Source organism: Panthera uncia (assembly GCF_023721935.1).
Source record: "Panthera uncia isolate 11264 chromosome B2 unlocalized genomic scaffold, Puncia_PCG_1.0 HiC_scaffold_24, whole genome shotgun sequence".
Lineage (NCBI taxonomy): Eukaryota > Metazoa > Chordata > Mammalia > Carnivora > Felidae > Panthera > Panthera uncia.
Window position 1 is genome coordinate 18,593,459 of NW_026057580.1, and position 24,512 is coordinate 18,617,970.

General features: G+C 36.4%; 1 long non-coding RNA gene across 1 annotated transcript in view; it reads right to left on the reverse strand.

Moving 5' to 3' along the window:
- LOC125938559 (uncharacterized) overlaps positions 1-24,512 on the reverse strand; it is a 65,098-nt gene that overhangs the window by 33,858 nt on the left and 6,728 nt on the right. Inside the window, exons 3-4 of the long non-coding RNA XR_007462733.1 lie at positions 1,043-1,137; positions 491-605 (exon numbers count right to left, since the gene is read on the reverse strand). This is a non-coding gene — a long non-coding RNA (uncharacterized LOC125938559). The remainder of the gene's footprint in view (positions 1-490; positions 606-1,042; positions 1,138-24,512) is intronic.

The following is a 24,512-nucleotide window of genomic DNA, read 5'->3' on the forward strand; positions in this document are numbered from 1 at the left end:
GCACACATTATAGCCCCAGAACACCTTACAAAAGAGGGCATGTTTTCTCAAAATAAAGAATCAAGATTGAAACTGAGCTGTGCTCTGTGACTATAAATTACAATATTGTTGATTTAGAATCCCCAACTTGGCCTCGTTAATATTATATTGAATGATAAAAAGTATTCTTCTCACATAAAAAGCCCTTCTGCCAAATTTATTGTTTTTATTTTACTTTCTTGGTGACCTTTAAAGCAGGGGGTAAAGTATAAACCAGGCTGCTTAAATAATTCATAAATTGACTCCTATGCCCTACCAGCAAAATCCTTAAGTATGAAACTTGTCCAAACAAGAAGAAGAAAAAAGAAAAAAAGAGGAATAACCCCACCCCAGCTAAATGAAATTCCCTAAATAAAATACTTAACATAGAATAAGATTATGATAGATCTTTCTCTTCTTTCCATCAAAATAGTCATCTTCTAATTACCGAATCAAACTCCCGAAAACATACCTCAGTATCTCTTCAGACATCAACTGTGCCAAGCTATCAGTAGTGTGTCAGGAAAGGGATGCAAATGGTACGCTCTGGGTGCCAGCCGTAAGAGATTCTGTTGTCTGTTGAAAATCTTAAAACAACAATAAAACCAACTAAAAATCAGTCTAGTTTTCTATGTCACCATATACCACCAGCAGTTCTGAACAGTGTAATACTCCTTGCCACAGTGGGCTGCTCTTACACATAATTCCCCTTGGTTCCCAACTGGATCATCAGATGAATGAATGAATGAATGAGCGAACAAATAAATAAATAAGAGGTTAATGTGAGGAGGCACAGGATCATAAAGGATGCTTGGGGAAGAAGCTTGTCAATCATTCCAAGTACCCTTCAGAAGCATTAACTGACTTCCAGTATATAGAAATCCAAATATTCACAGGGCTACAGCTTCATACAGAAGCTTTTGTGAAAGGTTTCCCTACCCACATTCAATATAAGATTAAGTAAATTGTGAATATCAAGCATTTGTGTAATTAATGAATTAAATTAAAATTGGCAGTCACATACTTCCTTCCTGTTCTTTTCTGCTATCCACCACACCCTAAAGCGGAAGCAGATCTCACAGAACAGCTTTCTCTGCAGCCTGGAGGACTGCTTGGCACCTGGTAATGAGACAAAAGCCATAAATCCAAGGGTTTTGAAGCCATACAAATTTACGAGTAACACAATCATTGGTCAGGAACTAAGGAAAGTGGAAAAGGGGTGACCTTTATACCTATAATTTGGATTCTTCTGGTCCCTGTGGTTAGGTAATCATTGTTGACAAACTGTTTTATAGACTTTGTAGACTAGTTGCGTAGGGATATGTATGAGCTTTATTGTTGTTGTTGTTTTTAATTTACCCCTCTGGAACCATGTGGGTAGACAGGTGTTAGGGTTAAAAATTCATATGGTATGTGATAGGATTTTGGTGAGGAAATGGAGCAGAAGGGATGGACATTTTAACAGCTTGTGAGGTTTTAGAAGTGAAAAGGGAAGAGGGAGAAGTATTTTGCCTATTGAAAAAAATCATTAAAATATACAATTGTGCATACCAAAGAATCAAAAAGGTCTAGCTCTGAAGTTAGAGAAGAAATAAAAAGTCAAAAATATTTTGTAAGGACTGAGACTGTAAAATGGGGATTTTTTTCCTCCAGAGATTTTTCTAATGAATTAGCCCAACGACAGATTAATATTATGTAAATCAGATTAAATCAATGTAAATACAGAGAGAAAGAAGAAAATAGACTCTTGTTGGATTTTAGTTCTTAAGAGCCTGTCTGCATCTGTTCATTTTTTCAAAAACATTTATTGTGCTCTTCATATATGCAAAAATTCCACTGGTGACTATGAAGTATACCAAGAGATTTTTTTTTTTAATTAACAATACCCTCATTTAATTTAGAAAGAGGAAATTATATAATAATAATAATTATAGTTACCATTTTTGGAATCCTACATGTATACCTTTGAGTAGGCATTTTACATGGATAGTTTATAATGCTGACAATAATGACACAGCAAAGCAGGTATTTTTAATTCCCATTTTACAGGAACTGAGGCTTAGAGACTCTCAAAGATCACATCCCTGGTACAAAATGGAATCAAGATTTGAACCCAATTTTTTTTTTTTTTTGCATTTTGTTAATGAATAACAGCAAAGGTACATGTCAGAAGCACAGTATCACAATACAAATTTAATTAAAAGTTAAAACGAAAGAGAGAAGTACATTTTCAAACCCCCTCTTCTCTCTGCATCCTTTTATGTCTTTCTACATCATTGGCATCAACTTTTATTTTTCCATGCATTTAATAACTCATTTAACAAATATCAGCAAGGCACTGATATTTTACAGTGAAACTGAGGCTCAGAGAGTCTCAAAGATCACAGCACTGGTACATAATGGAATCAAGATTTGAACCCAATTTTTTTTTTTTCATGCTGCTGTAGTCATATACACACTGACCCGTTGCCAGACTACAGAGTCAGCCAATAAACAAACAAGTATAGTGTCAGGTAATGAAATGTACCATGAGGAAAAATAAAGCAGCACAGCAATAGAAAAACAGTACTCTTACAGACCACTTAGAACAATGATTCCGAGGAGGCCTGTCTGGGATATGGCATTGGAGGTGCTGTAGTATAGTGAGTTATATCTGGAGATAGGCATTTTGAGTAACAGGAAACACTAGGTTAAAGGTCTTGGAGGGGCGCCTGGGTGGCTCAGTCGGTTGAGCCTCCACCATGTGATTTTGGTTCAGGTCATGAGCCTGGGGTTGTGGAATCGAGCCCCACATGGTGCTCCATGCTTAGCACGAAGCCTGCTTAAGATTCTCTTTCCTTCTGCCCTTCTTCCCTGCTCGCGCGCTCTCTCTCAAATAAAAATTTTAAAAAATAGTAAAATAAAAAAACAAGGCCTTGGAGAGTTCAAGAAACAGCAAGGGACCAGTGTGTGTATGAGTATAGCAGCATGAGTGATAGAGTGACGGAACATGAGGTCAGATATGGAGACGGTTTGTGCATGAACCAGGTAACATGGATTCTTGTTTGTCGCGGGATTCTTTAATTTTATTTATAGTGTGATGGGAAATTATTAGGTTTGAGCACAGTTTTTAAAAATCACCCTGGTTGCTACATGAAGAACTGACTCTATAGGAGGCAAAACTAGAGGCAAAGAAACCAGTTAGGAGATTGTTTCAGTTCTATCGGGAAAGTATGATGCGTTCCATTCATGGCTCTGGCACATGGGAATCTATATCATACACAAAACTTAGTTTGAAAAGGTTCACGAACTTAAATGTGAAAGTTAAAATATAAACTTCTGGAATAAAATATAAGAGAATATATTCATAACCTTCACATATACAAAGATTTCTTTAAAAGGACACACACAGGGGTGCCTGGCTGGCTCAGTCAGTGAAGCGTGCATCTCTTGATCTCAGAGTTGTTGGTTCAAGCCCCACATTGGGTATAGAGATCACTTAAAAATAAAACTTTTAAAAAATAAAAATAAAATAAAAATAAAAGCATACACTCAGGTACTCAATCAATCAATACACACACATGCACACACACACAAAACCTAACCATTAAAGAAAAGATTAACAAGTTGGACTTCCTTAAAATTAAAAACGTCTGTTCATCAAAAAGAATAAAATTAAGAGAATAAAAAGTATAGGTGTAATCCAGAAAACATAAAGGATCCCCACACATTAATAAGGTAAAGAAAAATAATATAATCATAGAAGTGACAACTCATCACCTTTGTCATATAATACAGGCTGCAAACAAGTTCTCACCAGCATTCAAGAGTATCACCCAAGGGCATGAATACCAGACGCAAGGTCATACTACAGTCTTTAGGGTCATATTAGAGTATTTACAGCACATACCCTACCCCTTTACTACACAAAAGGAAACCTTCTATGCACACTATTCTCACGTTGCATTTTTTTTTTATGACACTATATATTCTGTCACTCACTCCATAATAGGATGTGGAAATCTTGGGGCACCTGAGTGGCTCAGTCGATTTTTTGGCTCATGTCATTATCTCACGGTTTGTGAGTTCCAACGCTGCACTGGGCTCTGTGCTGAGGGCACAGAGCCTACTAAAGATTCTGTCTCCCTCTCTCTCTGCCCCTCCCCCACTTGCTCTCTATTTCTCTCTCAAAATAAATTAAAAAATAAAATAATCTTTCCCGTTCCTTTTTACAGCTTTTAGCGTACTCTTTTGTGTGAATGCGCCATGTTTTTTTAGCAGTCCCTTATTAATGGACATTTGGGTTGTTTCCAGTCTTTTGCTATACAAATAATGTGGCAATGAATAGCCTTGAACATACATTTTTTTTTCCTTTTTTTGTTTTGTTTTGTTTTGCCAGTTTATCTGTGAGATAAATTTTTAGAAGTAACTTCTTGGTCACTGGGTTAATGCATATGTAATTTTGTATTGCCTTCAGGAATATATGAAAGTGCCCGTTTCCCCACATCTTTGCCGACAGAGTGTGTTCTCAAACTTTTGGATATCATATGTCATTGTAGTTTTCTTTTGTATTTCTCTTATGAGCAACAGTAAGCATCTTTTCATATATTTAATGCCATTTGCACCTTTATGAGTTTTCTGTTTCACCCATTTTTCTGTTAAATTTTTGGCCTTCTCAGTTTTCAGAAGTATTTTTATGCCAGGATAATTGCCCTTTGTCTATGTTATAAGATGCAAATATTTATGCCTTTCTGTTTTGCTTAGATGTTTGCTTGCTTGTTGTTGTTTTGCTATGCAAAATGGTTTTTGCATGTAGGCACATAAATGTGTCAGTCTTTTCTCAATAGTTTCTATGTTTCAAGTCATAGATAGGGAAGTTTTTCCCACTTAATGGATTTCGTCTAAGGTTTCTTCCAGATTGTCCTTTTTTAACCTTTAGATCTTTCTTTTGGAATTAATTTCAGTGTGCAATATGAAGAATAAAACAAATTTTAATCTTTTCCATATGCTTTATCTAGTTGCCCCAACTTATTTCAGATTCCACATCTATCATTAAATTTCCCTGTGTAATTTTTTATCCTGCTCCATTGGTTTTCATCAAGCATCAATATTACAGTGTTTTAATTACTCAAATTTTCTTTTTTTACTGTTTAATATATGGTATGTTTAGTATTCCTCCCCAAATTGCCTTTCTCCTTTATGGTAACGAGTTACTCTTGCCTATTTATTTTCCCAAATAAAGCTTTAAATAGATTTGCCCATCAAAGTAAAGAAGCAATAACAAAATTATGTCATTTTTTTTCTATTTGCTTCATCTTTATAAATTAACAAGAATGAATTTCCTTGCGATGTTTTGAGCTTCTTACCTAGAAAGAAGAGATAACTTTCCATTCCTTCAACTCTACTTTTTAGGCCTTTTAGGAATATGTTATAGTTTTCTGGAATAGCTTTTACCGATTTCTTGTTAAGTTTCTGCCTAGATGTTTTATGTTCGCCATTGTAAATGGAGTCGATTTTTTCACTATTTACTCTAACTGGTTATTATTTGAATATATGTAGGCTGTTGATTGCTGAATGATATTTTTGACTAATTATTTGTAGTAGTGTTTCCCTCAATTCTTTTTGCTTTTCCAAATAAGTAATTCTATTCCTATGTAGAAAAAAGTTTTATTTCCTTGTTTCACATTTTTATGCTTCTACTTGCTTTCTCTTATCTAAGTTTATTGAGTAATATTGTATTAAATAGTACACAGCAGCCATCCTTGTCTTTTTCCTAACTTCAGCAGAGAGAAGAGGCTGCTAGTATTTTCCCATTAACAAAGATGCTGACTACCTAGGGCTAAGGTATATATGGGTAAATGTCAATTTAGATATACAATCAGGTTAAGGTAGTAACTTCCAATTTATAATTGATTGTGTATTTTTAATATGAAAAACTGTTGAATTTTGTCAAATTTTTTTCTCGTCAAGTGATAAAGTGTTTTTCTCCTTAGCTCTATTAATAATTTGTTAACTTATATTAATGGCACTCCTATTATTGAACTGCCCTTGTATTCCTGAAGTAAACTCCACTTGATCATTATACATTTTTAGTGCTCTTGGAATCTGTTTGCTAATTTCTGAGTTATACATTTGGCATTAATAATCTGTAGTTTTCATTTTGTTACAATTTTTGCCGGGCTAGTTGTTTCATTAACAAAATTATGATGTTTTCCTTCTTTTACTAAGCCCAGAAGAAGCATAATTAACTTAGGGATAATCTTATCTCCAGATATTTTATAAAATTTTGTATCTTGTAACTCATGCTCATACCTAGACTGGAGATTTGAGCAATTTGGTAGAAAAATATCGTGAAGTTAAATTGTGCTGGCTTATTGAAATAAGGTGGTGTCAAAAAGAGACTCTTCAGACTGATACAGTATCCTTTGAAAAGAGAGAAGTTTAGGGGGACTTGGGTGGCTCAGTAAGTTAAGCATCTGACTTCAGCTCAGGTCATGATCTCCCAGTTTGTGAGTTCAAGCTCTGCGTCAGGCTCTGTGCTGACAGCTCAGAACCTGGAGCCTGTTTCAGATTCTGTGTCTCCCTCTCTCTCTGCCCCTTTCCTGCTTGCGCTCTGTCCCTCTCTCTCTTACTCATAAATAAAAAATAAGCATTAAAAAAATTAGAAAAGAGAGAAGGTAAACAACAAGAATCTTTGTTACAAGAAATCTTTTTCACCTAGACCAAGAAATTCAAGACTCCTGTGGGTCTTATTAATCATGCATTTTTCAGAATTTGCAAAAGCCGGTAGACAATTTCAAGCCAAATAAAGTGTAAGCACAAATGAAGTTCTATGTAGAAGCGGAGTATGTGGGGAAAACTAAGCTGTGCTATGGCTCAGTGCAATGGGGGAGCATGATCTGACAGGTCCCTCCAAAATTCTTCTGCAATGTTCTCCAGCCTGACTGCAGTACTAATTATCTACATTATAAACACTGTCTACAGAGAAGAAGCTTAAGGACAGGAGCTATAACCTTGTTCTTTCCTATTGATCTAAGGACCAGGCACAGACTAAAGCCAATGTTAGGAGGGTTGGGGAAATGGACAGAGTTCTGAAACCAGTTGCTAAAGAATGGAAACCACAAAGGGAGGCAAAAGTGAAGATTTTGATGGATGTCTACATTCAAGGACCATGACTGTTTAAGAACACCAAGATTGGTGAATAGCTGACAGCGTGGAAAAGAAATTCAATAAAGTAGCAAGGCAAAGAATTCTTTACCTGCTGTCTGCAACAAACCACACTTACAGAGGATAAGAGGTTCAAGTGGTGCAGCTTCTAGAATAAAAATCGCTCTCTGTCTACTTCAGTGGTGGTTATGGAAAACAATGAACAAGGCAGAGGCTTCTGCTGGGTTCACCAAGAAACCATCTCCCCTGCCAAGGCAGAGATTCCTCGTTTTTCCTGCCCAGGAGAGTGTTAGAGACAGTGAAATTTGTAATTGATTCATTGTCAAATCATGTGGAGCCAAATCTGGGCCCAACCTCCAGGAAAACACATCATCTGGAATTGGGACTAGATGCAGTAGCAAGAAATGACACGTGTCTCCCACTGGGGAGGAGTGAGTATATTTTTAGTTGCAATCTGAGATGGCTCTTAAAATCATAAATGGCAAAAAGCACACAGGTGCAACTGTATGTGTGCAATATGTATGTCTTAGCTTGAGGGTTTAAGAAAGCAGTAAGTCAAATATACTAGACTGTTAGCAGCTCTTACTTCCTGGAAAAAAAAAAATCCTCTTTTCCAATGGAAAATCTTTGTGTGTTGTTTAGATAGTGCTGACCTCACCTTTTCCTGAGCCTAGGTTTTGGATGCTGGGGATACAGAGGTGAACACAATTAGACCAAATCCCTGACCTCCTGGAGCTTTCATTCTAATCACTAGAGAAAAGCAGTAAACATAAAAATTACTGCACATCACATTATGTCTGAAAATGTTATGTAAGAAGGAAGGAAGGAAGGAAGGAAGGAAGGAAGGAAGGAAAGAAGGAATATAGGGGAGATGGAAGTGAAGTACTTAATGACTCAATAAATGTTTTCAAAGTAACATTTATTGCATTTTATGCACGATACACTCCATTTTGAAATGTAGGGAAACAGAAGACAAAAATTGCCCATGAGTAAATTCTGAAAAATTTCCCCTCTATATCAAAGAACTTATTATAATTTTCTCCTACACCTAAAGCTTATCTGGTCAATACTGAAAATATTTTGAAGCTGATGTACTATAACCACCAAAATATGCCTTTCATCTCATTTATGAGATGTTGACAAGATCTGCAGGTATTCTAAAACTCACTTTTCTTTATGTAGAACTGTCAAAGTAGAGTCTGACTTTTAAGTATCTTAAATCCATCTCCACAGACTATTTCTACTTTTTCAGAAATATACCGTTCATGCGTAATCATTTGGCTTCAAACCATGTGCAGAGGAAACAATAGGAGGAAAGGTTTGCCGTGTAATCATTTTTAAAGAATACATTTTAAACCATATTCACAGAAATTCATGAAGCTTTAAGAAGAAAAAAAAAGAATGTATGTCATCAGCTTAGCCATACCAAATAAGAAAACTCATGCATTAAACATCGGAAAAGGAAGTAATACAGCTTTAGTTCAATCTGTAATTTGTGAGCTATCACAGAGATTCTGGCTTGGCACCACTCAGAAATGTTCACTGAATGTCATTGTAGAGGTTTGAGAGGACTCTCCAAGGACCAATTAAAGGAATGGAGAACTAGGGAAGATTGTTCACCAGTAGGAAAAAGCAAGAATAATGGTGCAAGATGGATGTGGTTTTCCAATTTTCTAGTTTTGACTATAAATTTGGAAACCCAAGCCAAAAATAAATAATAATAATAATAAATATCTCATCCAGTTATTTGTTTATGATCATTAAAAAGGGATTTTGTGCACTCTTTTCTGCCCTAATGCCCTCTAACTTCCAGTAGCCTTCACCCCCCAAACACCAAACTAAGTTATCGACTACATTGTCACTGTTCCTTTACCATGTGTACATACACACACACACACACACACACACACATTTCCATCTTATGTTCTTTTTACTAGCAAGTAGTATCTGACAACAAAAAATAGAAAACAAATATTCTTATTTAAGTATACAGACACAAATTTTTTTTTAAGAAATACTCTTTGTCAGGATTCTTGGGTGGCTCAGTTGGTTGAGCACCTGACTCTTGATCTTGGCTCAGTTGTTTCATTCCAAGTCATGAATTCACGGTTCATGGGTTCCATCCCCACATAGGGCTCTGGACTGACAGCATGGAGCCTGTTTGGGGTTCTGTGTCCCTCTCTCTCTCTGCCCATCCCCCACTTGCTCTCTCTCCCTCAAAATATCAGGGAATATTATAGATACTCAAATGTTGATTTAATAATTAGCTAATTGAATAACTTGGCTGGTTGGACTATGAGTTTTTATTATGTCCTTTAGGGGAAAAAAAGTCTTTCCTCTTTTCTATATGTGTTTGTTACGCAAACCTAGTTGATATTTTCAGAAATTTAAGGAGAAAGATGCTCAATAGTTTCATTACACAGAATGCCTCCTTTGACTTAAGAGTTTCTATAAGTCTGGATTATGAATGGAGGAGACCACAACAGGAAGAAAGACAGAATGGAGGGAAAAGCAAATTCTCTTGGCCCAACGATGTTAATTTTCTCAAAGGTTTGGACGTTCTATATTTTTCCATATGCCTGATGATAAATAATAGATCTTCACCAATTCCATGTTATATTGAGAAAAGGCAGAAATTTAGAGAAAATGTAAATCCCTTGTAGTAACTTCCCTGAAGAGTTTTTTACTTTCTTTTTTCTTTTATCTCTTTTTCACTTCTGGGTTCCTTTAGCTTTTTTTGAGTTTAGCCTCTGAAATATGAGAAATTTTTATTATCAAACTACAGAAGGGTGGAAAGTCTTACAAAATAGAAAAGCCTAGTGCCACATCCAGTTAGAATAATAAGTAAGAATTGCCACAGAGCCTTGTGTTGAGCAAAGTCCTGGTCTGGAGATAGTGAAGTGGCAAGGCAGAAAGAGCCCTGGGCTGAGTAACCAGGCACATCTTTCTACACAATTTGCCATTCCTGTCTGAGATCTAGTTTCTTCATTTGTCAAATTCAGGGACTGAGTTATGTTTCATTCCAGCTCTGATTTTCCATAATGCTAACAATTTCCCTAAAGCATATACTTTGCGATCATTTACAAATACGACGGATACATTTCACACAGACATGCCAAATATCAAAGTGAATAAATATTCCCTAAAGATCTTTTTTTAAGCTTTGCTGTGACCAATTGGTATGTAAAAGACCGAGTTCCATTCAGTGTAACGTAAGGTGTGAACATATTTGTACAACTACTATAGAAATTGTCAACAGTACTTTTTTATTATCAGCTTACAGATCCTTTCTATTCAGTAGACTGTGAGCTCCTCTGGGGCAGCACTATTTCTTAGTCATTTTTATATCTCCAGTACATGGTATTTAGCATGAAAAAATTAAATGTTTTTAATAATTAATCTGAACAGCTCATCCAGGCTGGAGAAAAGTATGTAGAAGAAAAAGCATGCTGACTGATCTCACTTCCAAGGCATGACCAGGAGCCTCAATGGGGTCCTCAGTGCTGTCTGGAAATCATACTGTATCTCCTTTGTTCATCCAGGCTATACATATAGAAGTCTATTTCAGGCTCTAATATCCTCTATCCTCTAATCCTCCTGAGGACCCCTGAGGAAGTGAGATCAGTCAGTGTGCTTTTTTAGGTAATTCCTACCTCATACTTGCTTCAAAAGAGAACATTCGCCAGCTCCCATATGCATCCCAATCAGCCTCTATAGCATATGATGTCTTCCTGTTACTACTAAAGATGAACTTTTTGTGCTCCTGGGCAAGTCAACCAATCCACCTGTACAACAGATCCATACACTCAGATCAATACAAAACCAATGATTCCTTCTGGAATTCTCCTCACTCAATTGAATCCCATGTTCTCTTTCTCCACTGGATCTTTTCCATCAGTGTACAAACATGTTATTGTTTCTCTCATCTTAAAACAAATGCAAAAACAATAACAACAACAACCAAAAAAAACTGCTGTCTTGAACCCACTTCTTCTTGTAACCATTGCCCTGTTTCATATTTTAATTTATTATTGAAGTATAACTGACATAAAATGTTCTATTATGTTTCAGGTGCACAGCATAGTGATTCCACAGTTCTGTACATTACCATATGTTCACCATGGTAAGTGTGGTGATCATCTGTCACCATACAACATTTTTACAATATTTTTGATTATTCCCTCTACTGTACTTTTCAGTCCTGTGACTTACTTATTTTATAACTGGAAGTTTGTACTTCTTAACCCACTTCACCTATTTCACCCATCCTTCCTACCCCCTCCTTTCTGGCAACCACTAGTTTGTTCTCTACATTTATCAGTCTGTGTCTGTTTTTTTTTTGTTTGTTTGTTTGTTCTTTCATTTGTCTTGCTTTTTATTTTTTATTTTTTTAATGTTTGTTTATTTTTGAGAGGGGGAGAGAGAGATGGAGTGCGAGCAGGGAAGGGGCAGAAAGAGAAGGAGACACAGAATCCGAGGCAGGCTCCAGGCTCTGACCTGTCAGCACAGAGCCTGATGAGGGGCTAAAACCCACGAACTGTGAGATCATGACCTGAGCCGGAGTCAGACACTTAACCTACTGAGTCACCCAGCCACCTCTGTCTTGCTTTTTATTTTTTTTTAATTTTTTTTTAATGTTTTTATTTATTTTTGAGACAGAGAGAGGCAGAGCATGAGCAGGGGAGGGGCAGAGAGAGAGGGAGACACAGAATCAGAAGCAGGCTCCAGGCTCGGAGCTGTCAGCCCAGAGCGCGACGCGGGGCTCGAACTCACAGACTGTGAGATCATGACCTGAGCCGAAGCCGGACGCTCAACCGACTGAGCTACCCAGGCGCCCCTGTCTTGCTTTTTAGATTGCACATATCACTAAATCATATGGTGTGTCTTTCTCTTATTTCATTTATTATATTAAGTGAAATCCATGTTGTTGGTTCATCCATGTTGCTGCAAATGGCAACACTAAAGTTGCTTCCCTATCCATACCTACCTCACTATATTCATTTTCAACTTTCTTTGTGGATCGCTCCTCTTCTTCCCAGACTCTAAATAAACAGTGGTGGACACCAGGGCTGAGGCTTTGGACTTGTCTTTTTCTATTTCTCTGTGTTATTTGAGCCAGATCCATGGGTTTCTAAATCATCCAAATGCTTATAATTCCAAAATTTATAACAAAGGTATAACTCTAGGGCAAACCAAACTCCCAATATCGAAACTCATTTATCCAATTGCCTTCTTAACATCTCCACTTTGAAGTCTGATAGGCCTCCAAAAGTCAGCACATCTTCAAATCAAAGTCACAAATTTCTGCTTCAGTCTATTCTTCTCTTAGGCTTTTCCATCATGAATAATTATAAGTCAACAATTCCAATTGGTCAAAAAAAAAACTTGGGAGTCACCCTTGAATTCTTTCTCTCTCATCTGTAATCCAATCCTATCAGATACAGCTTTAAATTATGTCCAGGGCACCTGGGTGGCTCAGTCCGTTAAGCGTCCAACTTTGGTTCAGGTCACGATTTCACGGTTTAATCAATTCAAGCCCTGCATGGGGCTCTGCACACTGACCACGTGGAGCCTGCTTCGGATTCTCTCTCTCTCTCTCTCTCTCTCTCTCGCTCTCTCGCTCTCTCGCTCTCTCGCTCTCTCGCTTTCTCTCTGCCCCTCCCCCACTCACACTCTGTCTCTCAAAATAAATAAATAAATAAAAATTAATTTTTTTTAATTTAAAAAATAAAATATATACAAATGCAACCATTTTTCACCACCTTCACCTTTAACAATCTGGCTTAAGCCACCATCATCTCCCATCTGAAGTATTGCAATAGTTAACTCTTTTGCCTGTGCTTCCCTCAAGAAAATTCTTAGCATAACAGCCAGACCGATCCCACTATGTCAAATCAGGTCAGAATTCTGCAATCTTGTCTCATCTTGCACAAAGTAAAAGCACAAGATTAAATAAATAAATAAATAAATAAATAACATACCTTATCAAAATTATCATGTCCCCTAGAACTCCTCTTTATACATTCTCCCTTGCTATCTCCCACTCAGCTACAATAGTTCCCTCCATGTCCTTTGAACACTCCTGGTACATTTCTATTCAATGCACCTGCGCACCTGCATTTTACACTACCTACCACATTCCTCTCCCACATGGCTTGCTCTCTCCCTTTCTGTAGGTCTTTAGTCAGATGTCCTACTTACCTAGACTTTCAACCCCTCCGCACCAACATCTAGCAATCTCTAACCCCCTTTCCTGCTCTATTCTGAAACATAGTAGGATCTGATAGAGTTAGTAAATGAACTGAAAGAAAGGAAGTAAGCATAACAGTCAGTATCAGAGATAATTTTTGAGAAACAAAACTTACTTTCAAATGCCTCAAACATTCATGAAGCATTGCCTAAGAGAGGCCTCTGAAGTCTTTCAACAATTAATAAATAAGAGTTGTTCGTAATGTTCATTTTTGGAAGCAATTGGGTGCTACTAACATACTTAAAATAGTTTGAAAAAATCTCGGAATGAGAATATTAACAGATGAAAATTTCACAGAATTAATGATTGTTCATCTTTGCTACAGACAAGCTGGAATGTATTCATTTCTCTGTTGTAGGAAGATGTAGGAAAAAGAGGAAGCAGTATAAATCTAATTTGAATTTTATCTTCACCAACAAAGAAAATAAAATTCAATAACACACTGAAACATATAGTGCCTACTTATATACACACAGTAGGGAATTAGTAAATGAAAATTCTCTTTTTCTAGTGTACTATATATAGTGTACTATATTTATTTTCTAGTATATATTTTCTAGTATATATATATACTAGTATATATAGTATATCTAGTATATATAATATATTTCTAGTATATATTTTCTAGTGTACTATATAAATATAGTGTACTATATTTATTTTGTAAAGTGTTTTTATAATTTACTCTCTAAACTGTTTGTCATATCATAATCACAGTATTTTCTTAAGCAATTGAAAATATTTTTCCCACATATAACTTTCTGCAAGAAAAAGAGTTGTTCACTATGTAGAATAAAACTTATGACTTTCTTTTTGTTCACTTTACTGTTTTTTAGGGAAGGATATTTGCTATATTGATAGTGCCTTCATGAATTATCTTATTTAATTACTATTGTAGATGTTAAACATTTTAAATAATAAAATGTCTAAGAACCAAAAATCATGAACGCAATAATAGCTGAATTCAAATTTTAAACTGTATTCTGGGTATTAAGGATCCAGAAGGTAGTAACTTGGTTAGTAGCTTCTCATCATATAATGTAAGTAAACGTTAAATAAAAAGGAATGCAATCATTATTTTTTTTTTTTTTTTTTGAAGGAAAAAGATGTTTGGCCACCTTCTGATGATTTCTTAGCCTGGAGGGAAGCTTCTGAATATGAGCTGCTAGAATGACAGTGGAGAACTGAAGTTCAGCAAAGTCTGGAGAGATTTAGGAAAACAAAGAAAGATGGTTTAAAAAAAAAAAAAAAAAGAGAACTATGAAATTAGTTCTTAATCCAGAGGGCCAAACTGTCCTGGTTTCAAATGAGCTCTTGAACCACAGTCGAGCTGCTCAAAATGGGGGTTGCCAACTGAAATTTTTAAGGAAGCAGAAAGTCACTTGCTACTTCTATTTGTTTTAGTGATTTACCCTTCCTCCGGACATTGTATTCCTCTTTCAAAGATGCTGCTGAATCTATTGTTTAGTAGATGGTTTTTCATTTACCCATCAAAGCACCCTTCCTCCTTCTTTTCAGAGTATTGTCCAGGGGTGCGTTCAGGAAGATGAAAAGAAGGATATAAGGTCGATGGTCACAGGCAGAAATTAGCCACAGTTATAAAAATAAGTAGTAGATATCCAGTGGTTTTGACTTTCTGCTGTTTGAAGGTCTCCCTGGAGAGATGAGGAAGGGAGAAGAATGTCCCTTTAGTTCCTGCAGAGTTTTCTTCTCTAGTTAGTCATAAACCTGAGTGACAGGGAAAAGATGATCCAAGGCCCCTGCTGCTCCAAGAAAAGGAAATCAGTACAAGAATGTTTTTACATAGCCTTGCACAAAAACCATCATTATACATATGTAACCTCTCACTACACCCAAAACCAATCCCAATTAAAATGAGAACAGGACTAAAAATCACGCTGAAAATCTTTTCTCCAACTTCTGTGGTACTTCCTTTTCTGAATAGAAGAAATAATTTCTCCTTTCTTTCTTTTGGTAATATCCTTGTGCATTTCCACTGGTGGATGAGGTAAAAACCTTGGACTATTGTACTAGCCTCCATTCCATGCCATATAATAGATGTCACATCCCCTGTATTTTCATAGAGGTCTGTGAGCCTTTCTTAAGAATATAAAATATTAGGGGCGCCTGTGTGGCTCAGTTGGTTAAGCCTGCAACTTCAGCTCAGGTCATGATCTCGCGGTCCGTGAGTTCGAGTCCCGCGTTGGGCTTTGTGCTGACCGCTCAGAGCCTGGAGCCTGTTTCGGATTCTGTGTCTCCCTCTCTCTCTCTGACCCTCCCCCATTCATGCTCTGTCTCTCTCTGTCTCAAAAATAAATAAACATTAAAAAAAATTTAAAAAAAAGAATATAAAATATTAAATGTAAAAGTTACACTTACCATTCAGATGGATGAAAATGGATTTTTTCAGACTTATTAGTTTGTCTGTTTGCCCTTGTGAGAAGCCAAAAATGGAGTGAAAATAAAATCTATCTAGAGTGATGATGCTATCATATGATTGGTCTTAAATATTTGGGCCCCACCCAAATCACAGGCTTGTGAAAACTTGGCTCCAAGTAATAATTCATAGTCCAGTTGACAGGGATCATGGGCCAGGTAGGTATATGTGCTATGCATGTGTCTGTGTGTATATATTGTTACTTACTACTCATACATTTTGGAAGGCCTACTGTATCACTATGCCAACTATCCAACACATTCCCACTGAAGCAATGAGAAGTCAGATAGACCATAATTAACTGATCCTGTCCTCAACCAAATCCCATCCCCCATCCCAACCTATATGTTAGATTTTGCTCTGCTTTAGATTGTATATAATTGTTTTTCATGTTGGTATTTTTGTTGTTGTTGTTGTTTTGTTTTGTTTTGTTTTACAAGAGAGTGAGAACACAAGCAGAGGAAAAGCGGGGGTGGGGGGGGGCGGGGATAGAGGATCTGAAGCAGGCTCTGTGCTGACAGAAGCAAGCCTGATGCAAGGCTTGATCGAACTCACGAATTTTCAAGATCATAACCTGAGTCGGAGTCGGACACTCACCTGACCGAGTCCCCCAGGCACCCCAATCTTCTATAATTGTTTTTGATTGGCATGAGTAAACATGACTACTGCCTTGATATTTATGTGTGCCCTCTTGTGTTTGTCATAGCTAAAAGAAGATCATAGACAAGCACACTGTTCATTTTTATTCTACAACTCACCACCACCACAACCACCAAACATACACTTTGGCAAAGTCATGCTTACAATCCTCCTGTTACATGGCATTTGTCAGGGATGTTTCAAAAGTAGCTATAATATGAATGGATGCCCCCTCCGTATTTGCATTATCAAGCCAACAAAATCTTGCTGTAATCTGAGCATTCTTACCAGAGAGATAACCACAAAATTGACTCACTGTAATTTGACAGAAAACTTATTTTAGGAAAAATAAAGTATTGGTGAAAAGTGGCCTAAGTGCTGCTGAATAGTTCATAAGCTTAGCTGAAGTCCCTCTAAAGAAAGCACATCCCTGAAGATGATAAGGCCAAGTCATCAAGGTTCAGAAAAATCCTGGAAATCTTCCAGAGGGTAACCGGAAACACAAGTGAAAGTACTACTTAACTCTGGTGGAAAATAAGGACTACTCCGTGAAAGAAAGAAAGAACTAACTAACTAACTACACAGATGGGAGAATCTTAGAAAAATAAAGTTTGAGAAGGTACAAACGTTTTTAACTTGTAGAAAAGCTATGAATAAGATCGATTAGATTTTCACCAAAGATGAAAATTTCACAGCCAGGAACTAAACCATGAAATTTGAAGGCGATATTTTTACTCGCCTTCATGAGTAGTAAATTTATGATACAGATTACATCAAGTAGTTGCATAAACTAGAGGTATAGACATATACATTGAAAAGAGATCAAAATAATAAACATAGAACTAGATAAAGGAAATCTAGTTATATATTTCTGAGGTTTGTTTTTTTTTAAGTAAAAGTAAATAAAGGCTGTGATACTCTCACACAAAATACTATTTTGCCTTCCTGTCAATGTGTCAGGACTGGGCACAATGGGCTGTTTGTCTCACTCCAAGAAGTGTTTCTTTATCATGTCAATGTCAAGAGTATGTCCTTTGAGTCCACTTGCCTATTCTATGCTTGAATCCTAGATCCATCACTTGCCAGCTGAGGGATTACAGTAAAATTACTGCAGTTGTTTCCATAGCTCTAAAATAGTAATAACCTGGCCCATCTCTCAAAGTTCTAGTGAAAGTTAAATGAGATATTCCATGTACAGCATTTAGCACAATTCAGGATGTATAGCAAATACTCAAGTCATTTTAAGTATCATTCATAATAATGCAAAATAAGCAATTTACTCTCAGAATAATAAAGTGATAGACCAAGTGTATTCTTAATGATTCAATTATACACTGGGAATTCTTTTTCCTTGTCTTGATCAATGACTTTACCCACTGTCTAATCAGCTACTGCCACAATAATGCTGCATAATAACCTCATATTCTTGATGGATTATATCAACAAGTACTTGTTTTTCTTATTCACAGGAGGTGAAGATTTGCTGATCTCAGCCAGACTCAGCCAAACTTGGCTCTAGGGCAAGGGCTAGGTCAAACCTGTTCCATGAGCCTGATTCTGGGGTCAAGCTGAGGGACAGTAGCCACCAGGACATATTCTCATGGAAATGGCAGAAGTCCAGGAGCGAAGCAAAATTATGGTAGCATGTTTTAGACTTTTATAACATTCCATGGGCCAAAGCAACTCGCATGACCAAAGATGACATTAAATGGGATAGTCAAGCATATTCTCTCAGTAAGAGGAGAAGAAAGTAAATATCTGTTGAAAAATAATCCTATCACACCAGCTGACATCGAAGGTGAGAAGGATTTTAAAAGAAAGAGGAGTGTGGGGAGGAAATCCAGCTATTCGTAGCAGCATGAATGGATCTTGACGGCATTAGACTAAGTAAGATGAGTCCGGCAAAGACACATGCTATAAATGACCTATACGTGGAATCTAAACAAGCTAAATCTGTAAAAATGGAATAGAATGGTGGTTACCATAGGGTGGGGTGTGGCACAACTCAGGTTGTGAAGTACAACCCTTAAAGGTGCAAACTTTCAACTAGTAGATAAATAAGTTCTGGAGATCTAATGCATAGCAGTTATTATAGTCAACAATACTATATTATAAACTTCAAAGTTGCCAAGATACTTGATCTTAACTTTTCTTATCACAAAAAAGCAATGATAATCATGTGACTTTATAGAGGTATTAGCTAATGCTAGCATGGCAATCACACTGCAATATATAAATGTATCAAACCAACACATTGTACACTTAAACTAATGCAATGCTATATCTCAACTTAAAGAAAAAGAATAGTATGGGGAAAGATTCTCATTGTCTCTCCTAGATAGAAATCATACTCAAAATCTGTTTTTCACTGTACAATGAACAGAGTTAAATTTGACATACAGAGAAGGAAAATATGAGAACATCAGGCTATTCCCAAGGAGATCCAGTATATAGGTCTCAGTATCTAGAGCTTCCAAAAGGAGAGTGGGCTGATCTCAAAGGTGCACACTGCACTGACAACATGAAAATGGTCATATTGTTATTCACTTAAAGAATATTCTCTGTTCAACAATGCGCTGATGTCTTTAAATTAATATTTATTAAAGGAAGTGTCTCTGCTGTTCAAGTAAATGTAATTGAGCCTGAGGAACTATGGCATGGCCTAATTTGTCTTGACTATAAAATACCATTTTAGAGTTTGCATATTAATAACAGCAGCAACACAAAACAGCAACACAAAACCCCCCCTCATTAAAAAATTTTGGAAAAAAGCAAAGTCCTGAAAGAGATAAAAGGATGGAGGGATCATATGTCCAGAAGCAAATGCATTGTGAAGCCTCTGGTCAATGACATCAGTTACTTTGTAAATGAATTAGAAGTCCTAATTCTGCTTTAGCTTAGAAATCTGATTATCCTAGAGCTTGTAAGAAATCAGCTTTAATCCTCTTTTAAATGTCATTCAACAGGTTCTCTGTTGTACGTGGTATGCAAATGAATTTCCCTTATCAGATCCTTTCTAATTCATTTTCCTTCCACAGGACATTCTCAGAAATAATTTAAGACTGGACTCTGAAAATTGTTCCAATCTTGAATAACATATGTTTGAAGCATATTGTGTCTCCAATCAGCAAATCACTCCTGAATTCAAAAGCAAAAATCCTTGTTACTCTACATGAAAATTAAACATGAAAATTTTCTGACATGTTATGTCCACATCTAAGCTGCTCTCCATATATTTCAGTGTCAGCTCAAAATGAAATTTAAAAATCCTAGCATTGTCTCCCCTATTCAAAATACACCAGATTTTCTTATGGTTATGATCATAGCCAAAACTGCAAGGAGTGAGGGATGTAACTCAAGTTTTCCTTCTTCAGATAGAGAAAAACAGTATTAGTAATTACTCCTCAAGCAGATCAAAAGGAAAATGAACATTGAAATGAAGTCCAAGTCCTGGTTTAGTCCTAAACCTGTAAGATAACATAGGAAAAGCTACATCTTTATAAATTATTTTGAGTTGGAAAACAAATTAAATTTTGCTGTTGTATTGATAATTAGGTCCTTGTAAGAGGCATAGCTGCTGAAATGTAAACAGTAGGGACTATATAATGTGTTTGGTCTAAAAGTAAATACAGTTGTTTACTCAACTTGCAGATTTAAGATGAAATTTATGGAAAGCTTTATTAACCATGTGGTGACCTTCTAAGACTTGGGATGCTTGATTTATATTTCTCTCTTTGCTTAGATGTACGCACTCATGTAAGTGGTAAATGATTTCATTTACTCTACACCAGGGTTACCTTTTTGTCTTTTAAATAACTTATAATTGAAGGTCAATATTACATTTAGAGTGGGAAGAACATCAGTCAGTAATTGTCAGTGTCTTTTCCCCGAAGATAGAGTTTTTTTGAATCATCTGGTCATTTTATCATTATATATGTATATGTAATATGTATATCCTAGGCTTTATTATGTACAAGATATAGATACAAATGGATACCCACGTGAAATTAATATGTATTGCTCCCAGTATTTTAATCCTCTTTCTATATTTTAAGAATTCTTTATTTTGTAGATCTTGGTAGGAAGAATCTATCTCTTGGGGGACAAAGGGATGAAAAATCTACATACTTGCTTTTTTGGCCTCTGTTATAGCTAAGCGGGACACGTGAACTAGGATTAGCCAATCAGACACAGCTCTTCCAGGTTTGATTCCCAGAGCTTCTAATAGAACAAAATTCAGGAATGGTGGAGGATGCATGCTGGAGGTAGTAACAATGGTTCAGGATGGCCTCTCGTGTTCAACAAGCAGAGGTAGTCTTGCCCTCAGCAGAATGGGTTCTAAGCTATGATTTATGCCTGAGGTTCACACTTCTTGGCTCCTTTACCTTGTCTGTTCTCTAAGTCAATTTATCCAGTCTTCTGGCAATTCAGTGAGCCACTCAACGTCTTCTTAATCACTTCCCTTTCTGTATAATGAGCCAAAATCAGTTTGGGTTGATTGTTACAAGGATTCTTACCTATTTACACCATGGAAAACTGGGGCTTTTCAGGAAAGATATCAAGATGTGAAATATGCTACCTGTGGTGTTTGGCAATCTTTGAAAGAACCATGGCATACAATCACTTAGTTGTGATTACCTTAATAAAATAGTAGTAGTTGGTCATCTAACATTAAACTAAATAGGTAGTGGAAAGCTCTCCCTTGACATGTTTCTTCCACCATGATTGACTGAGCCCAATAGGCCATGGAAGGTTACCTATCTGTTCTATTCAGTAATCAGGGTAGATTTTAGGTAAAGTTAAAGACTTAAAATGCATGCCTAAAATTATATTCTGTCTATCAACATATATGGTCACTGACCCATTCCCACCTCCTAGAGTAGATTATAAAACAATCTAGTTTTTCTCAGTTAGCTTCCTCTGGGAATAAAAAGATTATTCTCCACCGTACTATGCTCTTCTCTGCACCCCAGTATGCTTACCCTGTAATCTGTATCATTTGGACTCTGGCCACTTTTTCCCTTTGGATTGGTCAATGGGTGACAACAATGGCACAGTGTCTTCTGCAGAAGTTGTGTCTCAGCTCCTGTTCAGAACCCCTTTAGGTCTGACTCAGCTCTCGCCAGTCTCTAATAACAGTATTTCTTTGATCTTCTCCTTTAGTCCTAGCAGTGGTCTCCTTCTTTTACATCTACTGTGGCCTCCTACAATTGTTTTTCCTTGGGTAACTCAATATCCTTCATTCCTTTAACCTAAGTCACATCTTTATAAATAGTTGTTTCATAAAAGTCTCATTATTTGCATCATCTTGGCATCATCTTTCCTGTCATAATACTGACTGACATGGCAGTCCAAAGACAGAGGCTGGATCTTACTCATCTTTTAATTCCAATGATTAGCAAAATGCCTATCACACACAAATTTCTCAGAATAGTTGGATAGATCTGGACTCAGTGTGCAAAGAAAGCCCCCAAACAGCTTCCACATTTAGACTATATTTGTCTAATGTTCAGTGAGCTCCCAAAAATCTATTTCACTGTAGCTCCTAGGACTCCTCCCATTGTGTATGGAACTAGTGCGCTGCAGTAGAACAAGCATGGAATTTGAACACACGCAAATAGATCTGTGTAATCTCAGAATGATAATTTAACTTCTGAGTAATAAAACTAACCTTAGAAGACTGAATTGTTTTATAGGCTAAACTGTGGTACCAAATAAATATAAAAATACAATGGCTTTGATGAGAGCAGTTCATTTCTCTCACACGTAATAGTCCAGATAAAAAGTGGCTCACACCAGTGGGACAGGTCTGTTTAGTGTGGCCATTCAAGACAAAGATTTTTGCCATCTTGTTGTTCTTTTACACTTGGGATAGTGTTTTTCTCTCTTCTGTTGAAGCTGAGTGATGACTACAATAGGAATGGTTAAGCAAGAACATAGTAAATGCACAATTTTCTTTAACTGTTTTCCATTTTTTTATTGTGTTAAAATACACATAGCAAGATTTAGTTTCTTAACCATTTTCAAGTTTACAGCTCAATGGTATTAATTGCATTCATATTGTTGTGCAACCTTCACCATCATCCATCTCCGAAATACTTTTCGTCTTGCAAAACTAAAACTTTGTACCCATTAAATCATAACTCCCCATGACCTGCTCCCCCCAGGCTTGGTAACCATCATTCTACTTTCTGAAACTATGAGTTCTTCTTCTCTTCTTCCTCCTTCTCCTTCTCCTCCTCCTCCTCCTCCTCCTCCTCCTCCTCCTTCTTCATGTTCTTTATCTTCTTCCTCTTCTTCTTCCAATTTTTTTTTTCCAGATTCCACATACAAGTGAGATAATGCAGTATCTGTCTCCCCATGTCTGGCTTATCTTCTTAACATAATGTCCTCAGGTTTATCCACATTTTCACAAATGACAAGATTTCCTTCTTTTTAAAGACTGAATAATATTCCATTATATACATATAATATTCATATAGAATTATAATTCATACAATAATGGAATATATACAGTAAAATTGCATGATATATACTTTATACACACACACACACGCCCCACATTCTTTATTCACCCATTGACAGCCATTAGGTTGTTTCCATATCTTGCTATTGTGAATAATGCTATAATAAACATAAAACTACATATATCCCCTTGAAGGTAGTGATTTTAATTCCTTTGGCTATACACCCAGAAATGGAATTACTAGATCTAGTGGTAGTTCTATTTTTATTCCTCTGAGGAACCTCTACGCTGTTTTTCTTAATGGCTCTACCAATGGCTGTGTGTGTGTGTGTGTGTGTGTGTGTGTGTGTTACTTGACAAGATTCTGAGGAAATGAAATAATCTCAGACTCTGGAGGAAGATAATTATGTTTAAATCCTGGCTGCTGTCCTTACAATACAAGTCATCTTGGGAAAGTGACTTAATCTTTTAAGCCAATTTCCTCATGGGCAACAATAATGAATACTTCACAGAATTTTGGTGATGAATAAAAAGACAATATATATAAAGTAGTTAGCACAGTATCCAGAATATATTATATGCCAAACCAAACATTATTAAGAACTACATTTCTGTGGGGACTGAGTAAGGCAAAGTAGGTCTATTTATTTCCCAAGGAAAGCAGGTTAGAGTCAGACACTATGGCAGTCACCACTTCAGTAAGCTGTTAGACCAACTAGCTTTAAGGCATTTTGTTCATCTTCACCTAGACTGAGAACGGTATAAGGACTTTAATATATCTAGTGGAGAGCATCAAAAAAGACGGACACACAAACATGCAAAAACAGGAAGAAACAAGAAATGACACCTTTAACTATAAAATTTTGTCTGGAGAATATTACAAAACTCTAACATCACTTATTGCTTCTTCCTCACTTTAACATTTTTTAAGAATACTACAGGAATTCTTAGGCTGAATAAGAAAACAAAGAGTTCCACAGCAAGAATCCAAGCCCACAGGCGGAAGCCTTTCTAGTTTTATAAGTCATGCATTATCACCTCCACAGCATTCTGTTAGCTAAAAACAATAGCTAAAGTCAGCTTAGATCCAAGGAAAAGCAATACACACACGCCCACATGCACACACACGCACACACACACACTTCTTGATGGAAAAAGTGCAAAAGATTTTGCAGACAAGTTTTAAAAACTCCATATGATGTATATTTATATTTTGGACTTAGGTCCTAAGTTTTTATATACATATTCTGGGTCTACACTGAACATACCCCATATTTTGAAATTTAAAACTACAGTTTAAACATTATTTAAACAAAGCCATTATATAGCACATAGTACATATTTTTAAATTATTATGGCATCCGTTACCCTAAATTCTCTTTTCAGAGTTTGTAAATGTGTATCAAATGTAACAGACAGAATATATTAGCAAAAAAGTGTTTGTCATAGCAAGAACTTTCTCAAAATAATTGTTAAAAATACAAATTAGATGTAAATGCTATGTATTTTTGTAGATGACAGATGATATTAAAGAGTCTTGTAGATGTTTCTACAAA